Raw genomic sequence first — 20,027 nt, 5'->3', positions numbered from 1 at the left:
CCAATAATTACTTTAAATGTAAACAGACTAAATTCTCCAATCAAAAGACACAGAATGGCTGAGTGGATAAAAAGAACAAGATCCACCTATACGCTACCTATAAGTGACTCACTTCAGATGAAAGGATACATACAGGCTGAAAGTGAAGGGTTTCCATCCAAATGGAAACCAAAAGAAAGCTAGAGTACATATACCTATATCAGATAAAACAGACTTTAAAACAAAGACTGTAATAAACAGACAAATATGGGTATTACATAATGAGAAAGAGGTCAATCCAACATGGGAATATAACATTTGTAAATATTTATGCACCCAACAAAGGAACACCTATTGATAAATATATACAGCAAATATATTATTAACAGACCTAAAGGGAGAAACAGACAGCAATACAATAGTAGTAGGGGATATATCATCCAGACAGAAAATCAATTAGGAAAAATACACATTAAATGGTCCATTAGATCACATGGACTTAACAGATACATACAGAACATTCCGTCCAAAACCGAAAGAAAACACATTCTTCTCCAGTATACATGGAACATTTTCCAGGATAGATCACATGTTAGGCCCCAAAACAAGTCTTAATTTAAAAGGACTGAAATCTTATCAAGCATCTTTTCTGACCACAATGGTATGAAATTAGAAATTAATTACATGTAGAAAACTGGAAAATTCACAAATATGTGGAGGTAAAACAACATGCTACTGAACAACCAAAGGGTTAAAGAAGAAATCAAAAGAGAAATAAAAAAATACCTTGAGACAAATGAAAGTGGAAAAGTAACATACCAAAATTTGTGGGATGTGGCAAAGGCAGTTTTAGAGAGAAATTCATAGTGATAAATGCCTACCTGAAGAAATAAAAAAAGTCTCAAACAACCTACCTTTACACCTCAAGAAATTAGAAAAAGAAGAAAAAACAAAGCCCAAAATTACTAGAAGAAAGGAAATAATGATGAGAGCAGAAATAAATGAAATAGAGATCAAAAAGATAATAGAGAAGATCAATGGAACTAAGTGCTAGTTCTTTGAAAAGGCAAACAAAACTGCCAAGCCTTTAGCTAGACTCACCAAGAAAAAAAGAGAGAAGTCTCAAATAAATAAAATCAGAAATGAAAGAGATGTTACAGCTGATGCAACAGAAATACAAAGGATCATAACTGATCGTATTATGAACAATTGCATGCCAACAAATTGACAAACTATAAGAAATGGATATGTTTCTAGAAACATACAACTTACCAATACTGAATCATGGTGAAAGAGACAATCTGAACATAGACTGATTACTACTAGTAAGAAGACTAAATCAATAACCAAAAATCTCTTAACAACCAAAGACCAGGATCAGTCAGCTTCACTGGTGAATTCTAATAAATATTCAAATAAGAATTAATACCAATCCTTCATAAATTCTTCCAAAAACAGTAGAGAAGGGAACTCTTCCAAATTCATTTTATGAGGCTAGCATCACCCTGATCCCAAAACTAGACAAACATGCCACAAGAAAATTACAGGCCAGTATCACTGATAAACATAGATGCAAAAATCCTCAACAAAACATTAGCAAACCAAATTCAATAATACAGTAAAAGGATCATAAACCACGATCAAGTGAGATTTACTCCAAGGGTGCAAGAATGGTTCAACAGCTGCAAATCAGTCAATGTGATACACCACATTAACAAAATGAAGGATAGAAATCATATGATCTCAATAGATGCAGAAAAAGCATTTGACAAAACTCAGCATCCATTTATGATTAAAAGCTCTCAACAAAGTGGATACAAAGGAAATATATCTCAACATCATTAAGGCCATCTATGACAAGCCCACAATGACCATCATACTCAGGGGCAAAAAACTAAAAGCTTTCCCTCTAAGATCAGGAACAAGACAAAGATGCCCGCTCTCACCACTTGTACTTAACATAGTACTGAAGTCCTAGTCAGCACAATTAGGCAAGAAAAGTAAATAAAAGGCATCCAAATTGGAAAGAAAGAAGTAGAACTTTTACTATTTGCAGATGACATGACATTATATATATAGAAAATCCTAAAAACGCCATCAAAAAACTGTTTGGGCTAATAAATCTAGTAAAGTTGTAGGATACAAAACCAATACACAAAAATCTGTTGGATATATATAGGGTATATATATACCCTAATAATGAACTATCAGAGAAATTAAGAAAACTATACTATTTATTCATCAAAAAGAGTAAAATACCTAGGAATAAACTTAACCAAGGAGGTGAAAGAACTGTATATTGAAAGCTACAAAACAGTAATGAAAGAAATAGAAGAACACACCAATAAACGGATATTCCATGTTCACAGATTAGAAGACTCAATATTGTTAACATGTACATATTATCCAAAGCAAGCTACAGATTCAATGCAATCCCTATCAAATTCCAACAGCATTTTTCTAAAAAATAGAATACTCCTAAAATTTGTATGAAACCATAGAAAACCCTGAAGAGCCAGAGCTATCTTGAGAAAGAAGAACAAAGCTGGAGGCATCATGCTTTGTGATTTCAAACTACATTACAAAGCTACAGTAACCAAAACAGTATGGTACTGGCATAAAAAGACACATAACACAATGGAACAGAAGAGAGAGACCTTATATAAACCCACACATATATGGTCAATTAATTTAAGACAGGAAATATGCCAGGATATACAATGGGGAAAAGACAATCTCTTCAATAAATGGTGCTAGGAAAACTGTAGAGCCACATGCAAAAAAATGAAACTGAACCCCACCTTACACCATACACAGAAATAAACTCAAAATGGATTAAAGACTTGAACGTAAGACGTGAAACCATAAAACTCCTAAAAGAAAACATGGACAGTAAGCTCCTTGACATAGATCTTGGCAGTGATTTTTTGAATCTGACATCAAAAGCAAAGGCAGCAAAAGCAAAAGTAAACAAGTGGGATTACATCAAATTTAAATGCTTCTGGACTTCCCTGGTGGCACAGTGGATAAGACCGCGCACTCCCAATGCAGGGAGCCCAGGTTCAATCCCTGGTCAGGGAACTAGATCCCACATGCATGCCACAACTAAGAGTTTGCATACCACAACTAAGAAGCCCTCGTGTCGCGACTAAGGAGCCCTGGAGTCATGACTAAGGAGCCTGCCTGCTGCAACTAAGGAGCCCATGTGCCACAACTAAGGAGCCGGCGAGCCGCAACTAAGGAGCCAGTGAGCCACAATGGAGGAGCCTGCTTGCCGCAACTAAGAGCCGGCGCAACCAACTAAATAAATATTTTTAAAAAACCACTGTTTAAAATAAAATGCTTCTGCACAACAAAGGAAACCATCAAAAAAATGATAAGGCTACCTATGGAATGGGAGAAAATATTTGCAAACCAAAGATCTGATAAGGTGTTACACAGGGACTTCCCTGGTGGTGCAGTGGTTAGGAATCTGCCTGCCAATACAGGGGACATGGGTTCAATCCCTGGTCCGGGAAGATCCTACATACCATGGAGCAACTAAGCCCATGAGCCACAACTACTGAGCCCACAGGCTGCAACTAGTGAAGCCCATGCTCCACAACAAAAGAAGCCCGCACAATGCAACAAAGAGTGACCCTGCTCACTGCAACTAGAGAAAGCCTGCGTGCATCAACGAAGACCCAACGCAGCCAAAAATAAATAAATAAATAATTTTTTAAAAAAATATAATGAACTCATACAACTCAATAGCAAAAAACCAAACAATCCAATTAAAAAATGGGCAGGGCTTCCCTGGTGGCACAGTGGTTGGAAGTCCGCCTGCTGATGTGGGGGACACGGGTTCGTGCCCCGGTCTGGGAGGATCCCACGTGCCGCGGAGCGGCTGTGCCCGTGGGCCATGGCCGCTGAGCCTGCGCGTCCGGAGCCTGTTGCTCCGTGACAGGAGAGGCCACAGCAGTGAGAGGCCCGCGTACTGCAAAAACAAAAACAAAAACAAAAACAAAAATGGGCAGAAGACATAAATAGATTTTTCTTTTTTAAAGAAGACATACAGATGGCCAACAGGTACATGAGAAAGTGCTCCACATCACTAATCATCAGGGAAATGCAAATCAAAACCACAATGAGAGTCACCTCACATCTGTTAGGATGGGTTATTACAAAAAAGACAACAGATTGTTGACAAGGTTGTAGACAGAAGAGAACCCTGTGCATTACTGGTGAGAATGTATTGGTGCAGCCACTACTGAATACAGTATGAAGGTTCCTCAAAAAATTAAAAAGAGAACTACAATATGATACAGCAATTCCACTTTTGGGTATTTATCTGAAGAAAACAAAAACACTAAGTTGAAAAAATATACAGATCCCCATGTTCACTGCATTATTTACAATAGCTAAGACATGGAAACAACCTAAGTTTCCATGGATGGATGAATGGATAAAGAAACTGTGGTATACACACACAATGGAATATTATTCAGCCATAAGAAAGAACAAAATCTTCTCACGGACAGACCTCATGGGTATTACGTTAAGTGGAATAAGTCAAAGAAAGACAAATACTGTAAGATCTCTCTTACATGTGGACCCTTAAAAAAAGAAAAAAAAGAGGAAAAAACCCAAAAAATAAAAACAAAACAGAACAACTCACAGATACTGGTGGTTGCCAGATGTGGGTGGTGGAGGGTGGGAGAAATGGGTGAAGGGGGTATAAATTTTAAAAGCGTAAAAAAAAAAGCTTAACATGGAACAAGCTCAACAAAATCCTTTTGAATCTGAAAAAAAATCTGAATTATCTGCATAAAATCATAAAAGTAATAACCTATACATGTATGATTACTTGCAGCATAGAAATCTGTAGATTCTCTCACTTTTAACAATGTTGAGACTCATGCCCTTTAAATTGGGCAAACAGAATCAGAGAGGTAGAAAACTTTCCAAAGGTCATAGAACTAAAGAATGGTAGACTTCGCACTCTAAATCCAATAATCTCCTTCAATCTTAGAAACTTCTTTTCAGAAGTAAATTTGCAAATTCGGTCTTAATCACCAAACTACAGAATGGCACAGAATGATTCATGCTCTACAACCACCCATTTTAGGAAGGATCAGCTCTTTTTAAAAAGCAACATGCTTTTTAATTATCTACACAGCTCATTGAGCAGTTAGGGGAGTGACACTAATAGAGACAAGCCTAACAATAAGCTGAATTTGATAAAAATTCTTTTAGATAATCTTGCAGAAGTTTGGGGATCTGGGAAATACCAACTATAGTCTGCTGATCAAGTTCCTATTTTAGTTTTAAAGTCTACGTATTTTGTGTGAAATATGCATGTACTTTATGCAATGAATGGAATCCTAAAAATTGTGTGAAATAAGTTTATAAAATGAATTATTACATGCATACATTGAGGATGCTTACTTCTTCACAGAATCAGTGAGCCTTAGAACTAGCAAAGTCCTGAACTCTAAACAGAGCCCTATTTTACAGATGAATACTCAAACCCAGAAGTTAGGGAAGTGTACCAGGTATAGGTAGTGACAGACTAGAACCTAAGTGTATTGCATTCCAGCCAAATGCTTTTTTCATTGTGCTACCAAGAAAACAAATAAACAAATATTTATGGTGAAAAAACAAAACATAAAATAATTATTGTTACAGAGAAGAATGTAAGGTAATCACCCTAAGATGGTAAAGACAGAATTTAGGGGCAGAGGTGGGAAGGATAGGAGAGGTGTAGATCCACCAAAATTCCATTTTACAAAGTGGGATTTTACAAACTGCCTAAAGGGATATGGGGATATATGTATACATATAGCTGATTCACTTTGTTGTGCAGCAGAAAGTAACACAACGTGGTAAAGCAATTATACTCCAATAAAGATATTAAATTTTAAAAAAAATAAAGTTTGCCTAGAGTGGATGAAACCAAAAATAAAGGTTGAGGCACATTAAAGTTATGAAGTAATCAAAAGTGGATCTAGGCAGACAATACCAAGTGAGGATGCAGAGAAATTGGAACCCTCATGTATTGCTGGTGGAAATGCAAAATGGTACAACTACTTTGGAAAACCGTTGTCAGTTCTTCAAAATTTTAAACATCAGAATTACTATATGGGGACTTCCCTGGTGGTCCAGTGGTTAAGACTCCATGCTCCCAATGCCAAGGGGCATGGGTTCAATCCCTGGTTGGGGAACTGAGATCCCACATGCCATGACCAAAAAAAAAAAAAAAAATTACTATATGGCCCAGCAATTCTACTTCTAGGTATATTTCCAAGAGAAATGAAAACATGTGCCCACACAAGAAACTGCACATAGATGTTCACAACAGCATTATTCATAATAGCCCAAAGTGAAAACAACCCAAATATCCATCAACTAATGAATGGCATCCAAGTGGTGTACTTGCCCCAAAACGCGTCATCTCTAATTCAGCCTCTAGGTCATGGTACTCTATGGAAAGAACTGTCAATGCTATGGAAGAGAACCCCAATAGAGAAAACATTAAGAAAGTCTGGAAGGATTAAACAACTGAAGATACCATCACTGTTATTTAAAAAGCCATGAAAGAAATCAAGCCTGAAACAGTAAATTCCTGCTGGAGAAAACTGTGTCAAGGTGTTGTGCATGACTTTACAGGATTTATGAAAGAGCCAATCAAGGAAATCGTGAAAGAGATTGTGGACATGACAGAAAAGGGGGGGGGGTTAAAGTGTTTCAAGATATGGATCTTGGAGAAATTCAAGAACTAAGAGACACAACAGAGGAATTAACAAAAGAAGATTTGATGGAGATGAGTGCTTCCAAATCAGTGACAGGTAAGGAAGAAGACATAGAAGAAGCAGTGTCAGAAAACAAACTGACATTATACAGTTTGGAAGAAGGATTCTGATTATTCAAGACTGCTTTTGGCTTCTTTTATGACATGGACCCTTCTATGTATCACTGAAACTGAAACTAAAGCAAATGGTGGAAAGAGGATTGGTACAATATAGAAACACATTTAGAGAAATGAAAAAGCAAAAAATTTCAGACAGAAATTTCCATGTACTTCCATAAAGCTACACCAAGTGTGCATACCTCTCCTGCCTCCTCTTGCCACATCCTCCACCTTTGCCACCTCTGCGAAAGCAAGACCAACCCCTCCTCCTCCTCCTCACCCTACTCAACGTGAAGACAAAGCTGAAGATCTTTATAATCCACTTCCGCTTAGTAAATAATCACCACACAGTACAGTTAACAAACTTATCTGTTGTGTATGTGTATGTCTTTGTGAAAATCTAATAATTGTAGAGCAAGAACTGTATGAAATGTTTTTTGCGTCATCATCATCGCCTAAGAATGCATCGTGTAGAACACTGTGTGCAAGACTTGTATTGAAGTGGATAGCCTATCCTTACATAGGCATAAGAATTACATTACTGTATTCAGTATGTCCCCACCTCTTAATTGGAGAAACTGCATATCAGCCTATCATTACAAGTAAATGTTTTTTAAAAAAAGTAATAATGTTTCCAATACTGCGTTATGAATATCACTATAATATGTAATACTATATGCCATTAAAATTTTACAATTCATTCACTAACGTATAGGCCAGGCTACCGGAAAGCAACTGTATCAATCCACTAGGAAAAGCAACTGTATCAATCCACTAGGATACCATAAAGCAATCATATTGCTGTTTTACTGTCAATGCATGAATCACTGTACCTGTAAATAAACATGAATTTTATTTTCACATTATTTTTTCATTTTGATATCTAGTGTTAGTGATATGTGTAACATCTACAGTGTTTTATGCTATGTAAGACAATACTGATGTAGGTATGACAATTTATCTTATGAATAGGTGATGTAAATTTACAGTTTCGATAAATATAATATAGTACTATAAATGTATATTCTCTTATGATTTTCTTAGTATCATTTTCTCTCTCAGTAACATTTTCCGTTTCTCTTTGCTTACTTTATTGTAAGAACACAGCAGGTAATACATATAACATACAAAATACGTGTTAATCGACTGTTTATGTTATCAGTAAGGCTTCCAATCAACAGCAGGCTATTAGTAGAAAAGTTTTGGGGGAGTCAAAGGTTACATGCATCTTATACACTAACAATCAAAAATCCGAAAAATAAATTATGGAGACACTCCCATTTACCACTGCAACAAAAAGAATAAAATATCTAGGCATAAACCTACCTAAGGAGCAAAAGACCTGTATGCAGAAAACTATAAGACACTGATGGAAGAAATCAAAGATTATACAAACAGATGGAGAGATACACCATGTTCCTGGATTGGAAGAATTAACATTGTGAAAATGACTCTACTACGCAAAGCAATCTACAGATTCAATGCAATCCCTATCAAATTAACAATGGCATTTTTCACAGAACTAGAACAAGAAATTTTACAATTTGTATGGAAACACAAAAGACCTCGAATAGCCAAAGCAATCTTGAGAAAGAAAACCGGAGCTGGAAGAATCAGGCCCCCTGACTTCAGGATATACTACAAAGCTACAGCAAAGGAAACCATAAACAAGACGAAAAGACAACCCTCAGAATGGGAGAAAATATATGCAAACGAAGCAACTGACAAAGGATTAATCTCCAAAATATACAAGCAGCTCAATATCAAAAAAACAAACCACCCAATACAAAAATGGGCAGAAGACATAAACAGACATTTCTCCAAAGAAAACATACGGATTGCCAACACACACATGAAAAGATGCTCAACATCACTAATCATTAGAGAAATGTAAATCAAAATCACAATGAGGTATCAGCTCACACGGGTCATAATGGCCATCATCAAAAAATCTAGAAACAGTAAATGCTGGAGAGGGTGTGGAGAAAAGGGAACCCTCTTGCACTGTTGGTGGGAATGTAAATTGATACAGCCACTATGGAGAACAGTATGGAGGTTCCTTAAAAAACTAAAAATAGAACTACCATATGACCCAGCAATCCCACTACTGGGCATATACCCTGAGAAAACCATAATTCAAAAAGGTACATGTGGGCTTCCCTGGTGGCGCAGTGGTTGAGAGTCCGCCTGCCGATGCAGGGGACACAGGTTCGTGCCCCGGTCCGGGAAGACCCCACATGCCGTGGAGTGGCTGGGCCGGTGGGCCATGGCCGCGGAGACTGCACGTCCGGAGCCTGTGCTCCGCAACGGGAGAGGCCACAACAGTGAGAGGCCCGCGTACCAAAAAAAAAAAAAAAAAAAAAAAAAACAACAGATACATGTACCACAATGTTCACTGCAGCACAATTTACAATAGCCAGGACATGGAAGCAACCTAAATGCCCATCAACAGATGAATGGATAAAGAAGATGTGGCACATATATACAATGGAATATTGCTCAACCATAAAAAGGAAAGAAATTGGGTCATTTGTAGAGACGTGGATGAACCTATCATACAGAGTGCAGTAAGTCCGAAAGAGAAAAACAAATATTGTATATTAACGCATACAAGTGGAATCTAGAAAAACGGTACAGATGAACTGGTTTGCAAGGTGGAAATAGAGACACAGATTTAGAGAACAAACATATGGGCACCAAGGGGGGAAAGTGGGTGGGTGGTGGTGGTGGTAGGATGAACTGGGAGATTGGGATTGACATATATACACTAATATGTATAAAATAGATGACTAATAAGAACATGCTGTATAATAAAATAAGATAAAGAGTCTTAAAAAAATAAAAAATAAAAATATTTATCACTAAGGATCATTGTAAAAGTGAGTCAACTTTTAGGTACAGTTTTAGAGGTAGTGTTGCTTCATCTTAAATTACAAAAGAAAATAAACTAAAATTCAGAATGAAAAAAGAAGAAAGAAAGTAAAAAACCGGTACTGATGAACCTAGTGGCAGGGCAGGAATAAAGATGCAGACGTAGAGAACGGACTTGAGGACACAGCAGGGGAAAGGGAAGCTGGGACGAAGTGAGAGAGTAGCACTGACATATATACACTACCAAATGTAAAATGGATGGCTAGTGGGAAGCTGCTGCATAGCACAGGGAGATCAACTCGATGCTTTGTGACAACCTAGAGGGGTGGGACAGGGAGGGTGGGAGGGAGGAGATATGCAGATATATGTATACATATAGCTGATTCACTTTGTTATACAACAGAAACTAACACAACACTGTAAAGCAATTATACTCCAATAAAGATGTGAAAAAAAAGTTACATGCAAATTTTCAACTGGTGGGGAGATAGGTGCCCCTAGCCCCCACAGTGTTCAAGGGTCAACTGGACTTACAAAGCACACAATGCCTGTTAGCCAATCTGTGATTTCAAGGGAGTGTGGACGGGGTTGAAGACTTTAAAAAATCTTATATAATTCTCTGTATTTTATGGGGAAAAAAACAAAACAGTACTCCCCTCTTGCCTCAGAACTAAATGTGAGTATTTTCACACCCCTAGTGTAGGCAAAGATTTCCTAAAACACAAAAAAACACACTGATAGAAGAAAAAAAATTTGGATAAACTGGACTTTGTCTAAATCAAAAACCTCTGTAATACAATAAAAATCTAAGTACAATACAAATAAATACTAAACAAAATTAGAAACCTCTGTAAATACAATACAAACTGATAAAGGACTTGTTTCCATAATATAAAAAGAACTTTTACAACACAATAACAAGACAAACAACTCAATAAAATATGGGCAAGAAATTTGATAACTTCAGTGAATACAACATACAAATAACTGCGTTTTGTAGCCAAACTTATCAAGAGAAAAAGAGGGTCAAATCAACAAAATCAGAAATGAAAAAGGAGGAGTTACAACCAACACCACAGAAATACAAAGAATCATAAGAGATTACTGCAAACAACTACATGCCAATAAAATGCACAACCTAGCAGAAATGGACAAGCTCCTAGAAATGTACAATCTTCCAAGGCTGAGTCAGGAAGAAATAGAAAATATAAATAGACCAATTACCGGTAATGAAACCAAATCAGTAATAATAAATAAATTAAAAAAGACCTCCCAACAAACAAAAGTCCAGGACCAGATGGCTTCACGGGTGAATTCTACTGAACATTTACAGAAGGGCTAATACTTATCCTTCTCAAACCATTCCAAAAAACTACAGAGGAAGGAATGCTTCTGAACTCATTCTAGGAGGCCAGCATCAAGCTGGTACCAAAACAAGAAGATACCACAAAAAAAGTAAATTACAGGCCAATCTCACTGATGAACATACGTGGAAAAATCCTCAATAAAATATTAGCAAACTGAATTCAACGATACATTGAAAGGATCATACACCATGATCAAGTGGGATTTATCCCATGGATGCAAGAATAGTTCAATATCCACAAGTCAGTAAATGATATACCACATTAACAAGCTGAAGAATAAAAATCTTATGATCACCAACAGATGCAGACAAAGCTTTTAACAAAATTCAACATCCATTTATGATAAAAATTCTCCACAAAGTGGTTGTAGAGGGAGCATACCTCAACATAATAAAGGCCATATATAAGCCCACCAATAATGTCATACTCAACTGTGAAAAGCTGAAAGCATTTCCTCTAAGATCAGGAACAAGACAAGGATGCCCACTCTCACCATTTTTATTCAACACAGTATTTGAAGTCCTAGCTACAGCAATCAGACATTACTTTAAAAATAAGAGTCCAAATTGGAAAGGAAGAATTAAACTGTTTTTGTCTGCAAATAACATGATACTATACATAGAAAATCCTAAAGACAACACCAAAAAAACTACTTGGAGCTCATCAATGAACTCGGTAAAGTTTCAGGATACAATTAATATACAAAAACCTGTTGCATTTCTATACACTAATAACAAACTATCAGAAAGAGAAATTTTAGAGGGAGGGAGACGCAAGAGGGAAGAGATATGGGAACATATGTATATGTATAATTGATTCACTTTGTTATAAAGCAGAAACTAACACACACCACTGTAAAGCAATTATACCCCAATAAAGATGTTAAAAAATAAAAAAAATAAAAAAAGAAAGAGAAAATTTAAAACAATTCAATTTACCATCGCATCTAAAAGAATAAAATACCTAGGAATAAATCTAACTAGGGAAGAAGAACTATGCTCAGAAAACTGTAATACACTGATGAAAGAAACTGAAGACAACACAGATGGAAAGATACACTGTGTTCATGGATTCAAATAATTAATATTGTTAAAATGACCCTACTACTCAAGTCAATCTACAGATTCAATGCAATTCCTATTAAAAGACCAATGGCATTTTTCACAGAATTAGCAATTCTAAAATTTGTATGGAAACACAAAAGATCCTGAATAACCAAAACAATCTTGAGGAAGAATAACAGAGCTGGAGGTATCACGCTCCCTGATTTTAAACTATACTACAAAGCTACAGTAATCAAAACAGTATGGTAACAGACACATAGATAAATGGAACAGAACTGCGGGCCCAGAAATAAACCCATGCACTTACATTAACCTATGACAAAGGAGGCAAGAATACACAATGGGGAAAAAGACAGCCTCTTCAATAAGTGGTGCTGAAAAAACTGGACAGCTACATGTAAAAGAATTAAATTAGAACATTTTCTCACACCATATTTAAAAAAAAACCTCAAAATGGATTACACTTCTCTGGAAATTTTTTGGGTTATTCTTACGTTTGTATTTTCCATAAAGTTTGGAACTGGTGTCACAGAATGCTGTTACAGGAATAGGAAATTTATATTAATTTAGGAAGAACTAATTATTATTTAAATCTGAGTCTTCCAAACCAATATATCTCTTCATGTATTCAGTATTTTAGATTACTTAATAACCACACATGGAAATATGGAGCTTCAAATACAACATTAATTATCATTGCTCCAGTAGCCTACTCAGCGTAAGGCAATGTCAAAGAACGGGCCCAAAAATAATTATCACAGATTTGTCACCTAAGTTTTCCACCAGAAATAAAGAACTGTGATATCACAGAAACCTACCATGCTAACATATTTTCTGACACAAAATTTTTAAGAACTTACTTAAAGTCACACCCAAATCTTGGTTTCTAAATATCAATCCTCACTAAAAGGAACCAGGGCTCCTCAAAGAAATGATTGATTCCAGGGTTGGGGCAGAAAAAGTACAAGATGAACATGGAATATCTTGGGCCAGAGAATAGAGAAATGCTCGAAGAATAAAGGAGACATGTCAAAGAACAAGAAGCCAGCTTGAAGGGGCTCCCAATGGCCAAATATGAAAGAATTTGACCATCATAATAATGAGTGTAATGGATTAAAACTCACTGAATAAAAGAATACTCCATAAATTCATGCTAATGTTGATGACTATGATGATAAATAAATGAATGGGGAAAAGGGAAAGTTTTCTACTAACAGAATGCTGACCAATAACTATAGAAGGAAATAGTAGAATTAGATAATTACCATTTTGTAACCATCACATTAATAACTGATTTAGGTGAGAATCAACAATGAATGCTAAAACAGTGAGATTTTGATGAGGAAAAAGTTATTTACATAGGTCAAAGTATCTTCCCACAAATAACTTATGAATTGCAAAGGGGAAAATCGTAATTTTATGGCAGAGAAGCTTGGAAGTCACTACCTTATCTCATCAGTCAAAGGTAACATCACCAGTACTGGCAAGGATATCATGTGTCTCCTGATGTGATGCACCAAGAAAGATACATTTCACTTAGGTAGTGCCAGCATGCATAAGCTGAATCACAAGGAAACATAAAAACACAAACTGAGAGACATTCTAGAAAATAAATGGCCTATATTCTTTAAAAATATCAATGTCAGGAAACACAAAGGCAGGCAAAGAACTGTTCTAGATTTAGGAGACACAAAAACTAAATGCAATGCATGATCATGGGTTAGATACTAGACCAGAAAAAAACCTTTTTTCTATAAAGGACATCGGGACAACTGACAAAAGTTGAATAAGATCTACATTAAATACTGTATTAACATTTTATTTCCTATTTTGATAATTATATTGTGATTATGTAAGCGAATGTCCTTGTTCTAAGGGAATATGTCAAGTATTTAGGGATTAAAGGGCACAATATATGCAACTTACTCTCAAACAGTTCATATATGAAGGTTTTTTTTTCAGACGTCCACACTTTGCACTGATATGATTAAGCTAGCAACACAAACTTCTGTAGAGCCTGCGTATTTTCTGGAAGGCTTACCCACATTTATGATAAACAGCCACTAGATGGCAATCTGTGATCTCCTAACCCCAGCAGCCTAGGATTCTGCAGGGAGCATTTCAGACTTAATTATACTTAAAAAAACAAAAACAGAAAACAACTGGTGATCTTTAATAAAGCCCTATTATATAATAACATATTATTATGTATTGGGCAACCACTACACTCAAAATAGATGTTATCACGATGGCCTATACAGGGCTTACATGATCTTTTCATTGCCCGCCCTTGCCCCCCCAACCCATCTCTCTGACCTTATCTCTTTAGGTCCATGTTAAAGTGTTGCCTTTTCAGAAAACTTCCTTGACCTGCCTGTATAGAACAGCAGTTAGAGGCATCCCCTCCCCTGCCCTCTGACCTTGCTTCATTTTTCTTCAGCACTTGCCATTTCTTCCTACTCACATTCCCAGAATGTAAGTTTCATGAGAACAGACTTTATTTTGCTAACTGCCTGTAAAACAGAAATACCCAGAAAAGGTATATGTATCAGACAAGTATCTTCTTTTTCATTTTTAGCTGTTACTCATCATTCTTCAATTGAAGACCATTACACTCCACCCCACCTCCAACCAATCCCCTAATGGAACTAGACTGTGAAGAATATTAAATGTCAAGTGTTGAAGTGTATTATGTAGAAGGAAATCATCAAGAAATTTAAGCAGAAGTAGCGCTTTAGAAAAATTCTTCTGACAAGAAGGTGGTAAAAATGTAGGAGGACTGGAAAGCAAAGATGCAGGAGACATAGCCACAGTCTCTGGTGTCAGGAGTTAGGTTTGATCCTGGTTCCATAGTCTACCAGAGCACCATGACTTTGGATGAACTGCTAATTCAAGAAGCTCTCTGTGCTTCAGTTGCCCAGTACGTAAAACGAGGGCAGAAAAACATCTACCTCGTGGGGAACACAGAGGTTATGTTTATTCTATATCAGTACCTGATACATAAATTTTAGCATTGCATGTAGGAAATAACGGAAAAGAAACAAGCAAACATCTATTTACTTGTTTAACTTATTTTTACCGAGTGCCTATAGGTATGTCAGATACCTTTCCAGGCACTGGAAATGCAGCTGTGAGGGAAAAAAAAAAAAAAAAGAGTCCCTGGTCTTCATCATACTAGCACAAGGTGACAAAAAATAGCCCTAATTTATCTGAATCTATCCGGGTTTTGAGTTTCTGCCGGTGAATAGCTAAAGTTGGGACAGCAAGTCCCATCGAAGTCCTCTCTCAACGTCTCTCAAGGAGATAGATGTTCTATAATGTCAGGCTATGAGAGGGGCTATAAAGAAAAATTTAAAAAGGTAAGGGGACAGAGTATGCTGACATTTTAAATAGGGTTGTGACGTTTTAGTAAAGAGGTAAGAAATGCTAGAGTTTTATCTGGAATGATTCAAAAATAAAACTGAGGGGCTTCCCTGGTGGCGCAGCGGTTGAGAATGTGCCTCCCAATGTAGGGGACACAGGTTCGAGCCCTGGTCTGGGAAGATTCCACGTGCCGCAGAGCAACTGGGCCCGTGAGCCACAACTACTGAGCCTGCGCATCTGGAGCCTGTGCCCCACAGCAAGAGAGGCCGCGACAGTGAGAGGCCCGCACACCACGATGAAGAGTGGCCCCTGCTTGCCACAACTAGAGAAAGCCCTCGCACAGAAACGAAGACCAAACACAGCCAAATAAATAAATAAATAAAATAAAACTGAAACTCAGGAGGAATAACTGATTTGAAGATGATGTGTTTGGGTCTTAGAAATGATTTGGCTTCAAAAGACAAACTAAAAGCTGACTGGAGGAACTTTCCTCATGGTCCAGTGGCTAAGGCTCTGCGCTCCCAATGCAGGGGGCCTGGGTTCCATCCCTGGTCAGGCAACTAGATCCCGCATGCCACAACTAAGAGTTCACATGCCTCAACTGAAGAGCCCACACGCTGCAACAAAGATCCTGTGTGCTGCAACTAAGGCCCGGCACAGCCAAATAAATAAATAAGTTAACAAAAAAAAAAAAAGCTGACTGGAAAAAGCACCTTAGAAACTCTAGTTTACTTACATGTAAATTTCAGTCTTCTATTTCTTCCTGCCTTGGGGAATGAATAATTGTAGGATCTCCTAATGCAGAGAACTATCTTCTACGGACTGTGTTATGGGTTCAACTGTGCCCCCCCAAAAAGACACAATGGAGTCCTAACTTCCAGTTTCTCAGAATGTGACTGTTTGGAGATAGGATCTTCATAGAAGTGATCAAGGTAAAATGAGGTCTAGGATGAGTCCTGATCCAATATGACTAGTGTCCTTATAAAAAGAGGAAATTTGGACACAGACTAAAACACATAGAGGGAAGATGATGCAGAGATACAAGGAGAAGATGGCCATCTTCAACCCTGCTGACAACTTCATTTCAGACTTCTATGCTCCAGAAGTGTGAAACAATAAATTTCTGCTGTCTAAGCCACCCAGATTGTGGTACTTTGTTCAGTAACCAGAGCAAACTAATAGAGACTAGAAGAAAATCATATTTGTGTACTTATCTCCCTTAAGAAATCCCCTTGAGGAGAAGGCTTAACTCTATTTTTTTAATTAATTAATTTATTTTTGGCTGCATTGGGTCTTCGTTGCTGCACGCGGGTTTTCTCTAGTTGCGCAAATGGAGGCTACTCTTCATTGTGGTGCGCGGGCTTCTCATTGCAGTGGCATCTCTTGTTGCGGAGCACAGGCTCCAGGCACGTGGGCTTCAGTAGTTGTGGCGCACAGGCTCAGTAGTTGTGGCTCTCAGGCTCTAGAGCGCAAGCCCAGTAGTTGTGATGCACGGGCTTAGTTGCTCTGCAGCATGTGGGACCTTCCTGGACCAGGGATCGAACCTGTGTCCCCTGCACTGGTAGGCAAATTCTTAACGACTGCACCACCAGGGAAGTCCCCTTCACTCTAAGTCATTTTTGTATTCCTTCTGGAGTACCTAACCTGATGCAAAAATTTAATTAGATACTATTTTAAGTTGCAGGACCTACACACAGTGGAGCTCAATAAATGCTAAATTTCTCCCACAACCTTTTCCATATATATCTTTCCTGACAGGTAATTTCTTTCTTTTGCAAACTGACAAACTGAATTTAATTTCTGAGGCATACTCAAGTAGTAATCTCAACTCAGTAATCCTAGGAGCTAGGGTTTGGCAGCATTGAAACAAAAATTTGAGTGCCTAAATTTATCAGATGATATATACACATAATTAAATATAAACTATCCCTGATCTTTAGGGACTCTAACCCAAACTAGACCTGATACATATGTATAGGAAATACCAACAGGTGAGTTAAAACCATTAGTTCAACACATGAATAGTAATAAGAAATGTTACATAAAAGTCAAGGGTAAACCCATTTTAGCTAAGGAAGGAAGCATGAGCATGGGAGTAGTCACCAAAGCACTATACTCCTAGCTGAGTACTGAGCTAGGCATGCACATACAATTTCAGCATCAGAATCTCGCCATCTGCAGATAAGGCAACTCAGACTCAAGGAAGTCAAATGATATTGTCCAAGTTCATCCAACAACCATGTTGGAGGCAAGCTGGAACCTGGGACTGTGTGAGTCAAGAAAACAAGCTCTTTTTTAATAAACAGTATTTGAGCATATACCTATTCTATCCTTCCACCTACAACATGAGCTAAGTTAGCTAATTTATCTCATTATATTCTATTTTTTTTTAATTTATTTTATTTATTTATTTTTGGCTGCATTGGGTCTTCGTTCTGTGCACGGACTTTCTCTAGTTATGGCGAGTGGGGACTCTTCTTCGTTGCGGTGCGCAGGCTTCTCATTGCAGTGGCTTCTCTTGTTGCAGAGCATGGGCTCTAGGCACACGGGCTTCAATAGTTGTAGCACATGGGCTCAGTGGTTGTGGCTCGCAGGCTTCTAGAGCGCAGGCTCAGTAGTTGTGGCGTATGGGCTTAGCTGCTGTGCAGCATGTGGGATCTTCCCAGACCAGGGATCGAACCCGTGTCCCCGGCACTGGCAGGCGGATACTTAACCACTGTGCCACCTGGGAAGCCCTCTCGTTATATTCCTAATACTAGCAAGAAATATGCAACATACAATTCCTGCAAAATCTATTCTCAAAGGCATAGGTAGTCATAGAAGAGAAAAGGAGTATCAAGGGAGCTTGCCACCAAGCTCACGTATAGACAGAACCTGACATCTGTGGTCAAACTGCTTGGCTTAAATGACATTCAAGGTCCTTCACAGGCTGAAGGGCAGCACCACAATCAAGAACAAAGTGAATGAGAAGATACAGTTGCCCATAAATTACCTTTATATTAATTACAACATAAGGCCACCTTAGTATTTCAGGAAACAAAAGTTCACAAGACCACCCCCAAAAGAATGGGTAGCATTGTTTAAAATGCCTAATCACTCAGAACAAAGAAGTTAGAATTTGAGTAAATTAAATAATATATAAAGGTCATCAACATGACTCATGGTACCAACACCAAACTTCAGCCCATTGATGACAACTCTTATACTGGTGACAATTCTTATATAGTGGCTAAAATATATATCAAATGTTCTCAAACTTTTTGATAAGCAATCTTTAAATACCTATTATGCAAAGCATGTAAGCCACCAAGGAATTTATTACTCAATAGCAATGAATTATACCTGGCCTTAACCTTCATCCATATAACCAAAGGCTTCATCATGATACAAATGAATATGATTTTTATTTATCTAGCTCCTGCCAACTAACTTCTGTGTCCAGTGCTACTATACTTCTCTGAAAATGAACAAAGTACAGTTAACTTATTTTGTGGTTTCTGACAACTTTCTGAAAGCATTCCTTGTTAAAGTAGTTGAAAAACTAGCTACTCTGGTCTTCACAGCTAATCGCATGGATCTTTTTGAAATTCCCAAAGTTAATCTTCCAGGAAGAGGTACACAGAACCACAGATCTCTTCCACAACTGTGTTTACTATAACTTTAAGGGGAAGGGCTAGAGATAGTATTAGACCTAATAATTAGGCCAATTAGTAACTAACTCTCACCCTGAAGATTCTACAGCAGAGATTACAAACTGCAGGCTGTAAAATCCTGCCCCTGAACTTCTGTTTATAATGGTTTAAAAAAAAAAAATCAAAATAGTTGTTGAGAAGCACATAAAAACCAAGATTTCCAGGGTCTCTCAAAAAATCTAAAGATCTGGTAACACAACTCATCTTCTCACAGGACAGATGAGAAAGCCCACTCCATACATTCTAATAACCACCATTCCCTTTTGGCTTACTGATAGTATGCTTCAGAAGCCATATACTAAAAATAAATCAACACAATCACAAATTACTATATTTTCAATATTCATTTTAAACTAAGAACACAGATGACCCAAATTCTACAAGATTTAAAAAAGCCAAAGATGTAAAATGAAAGCAAAAGTTAAACAAATGAATCAGTGTACCAGGTGGTAACATAATCACACAGCAAGGAACTAGCTCACATAACTTTAAAATTCAGTAATTTGACTCTACATCCCTATTGAAATACTATGCCCTAAGAAGAACAATAAGAAGAAATCATTAGCTTTCTTCAGTAATCATACTATTGGTTGTAGTGTTGACATTGTCATTCTCAGACTATTCTGTATTTATACTGTGGGAAAAGAAAATGAATAACCATGTTGGTGCTGTTAAGAACTGGGGTTTTCAACGTGGGAGAAAGGAGATAGAGATGTAAAATCAAAGAAGATGAGGAAAGTCCCTGGGTCATTTAATTTGATTTTTAAGTATAACTTGAACTCATGATTTTTTTTTTTTTTTT

General features: G+C 37.3%; 1 protein-coding gene across 1 annotated transcript in view; it reads right to left on the bottom strand.

The window, feature by feature from the left end:
• Positions 1–20,027, bottom strand: part of SRPK1 (SRSF protein kinase 1) — an 83,171-nt gene that overhangs the window by 49,836 nt on the left and 13,308 nt on the right.

Source organism: Monodon monoceros, unplaced genomic scaffold, assembly GCF_005190385.1.
Source record: "Monodon monoceros isolate NGI ecotype Baffin Bay Population unplaced genomic scaffold, NGI_Narwhal_1 Super_Scaffold_3, whole genome shotgun sequence".
NCBI classification, from domain to species: Eukaryota; Metazoa; Chordata; class Mammalia; order Artiodactyla; family Monodontidae; genus Monodon; species Monodon monoceros.
The sequence above is the reverse complement of the archived record's forward strand: the minus strand, read 5'-3'. Positions and strand labels throughout refer to the sequence as shown.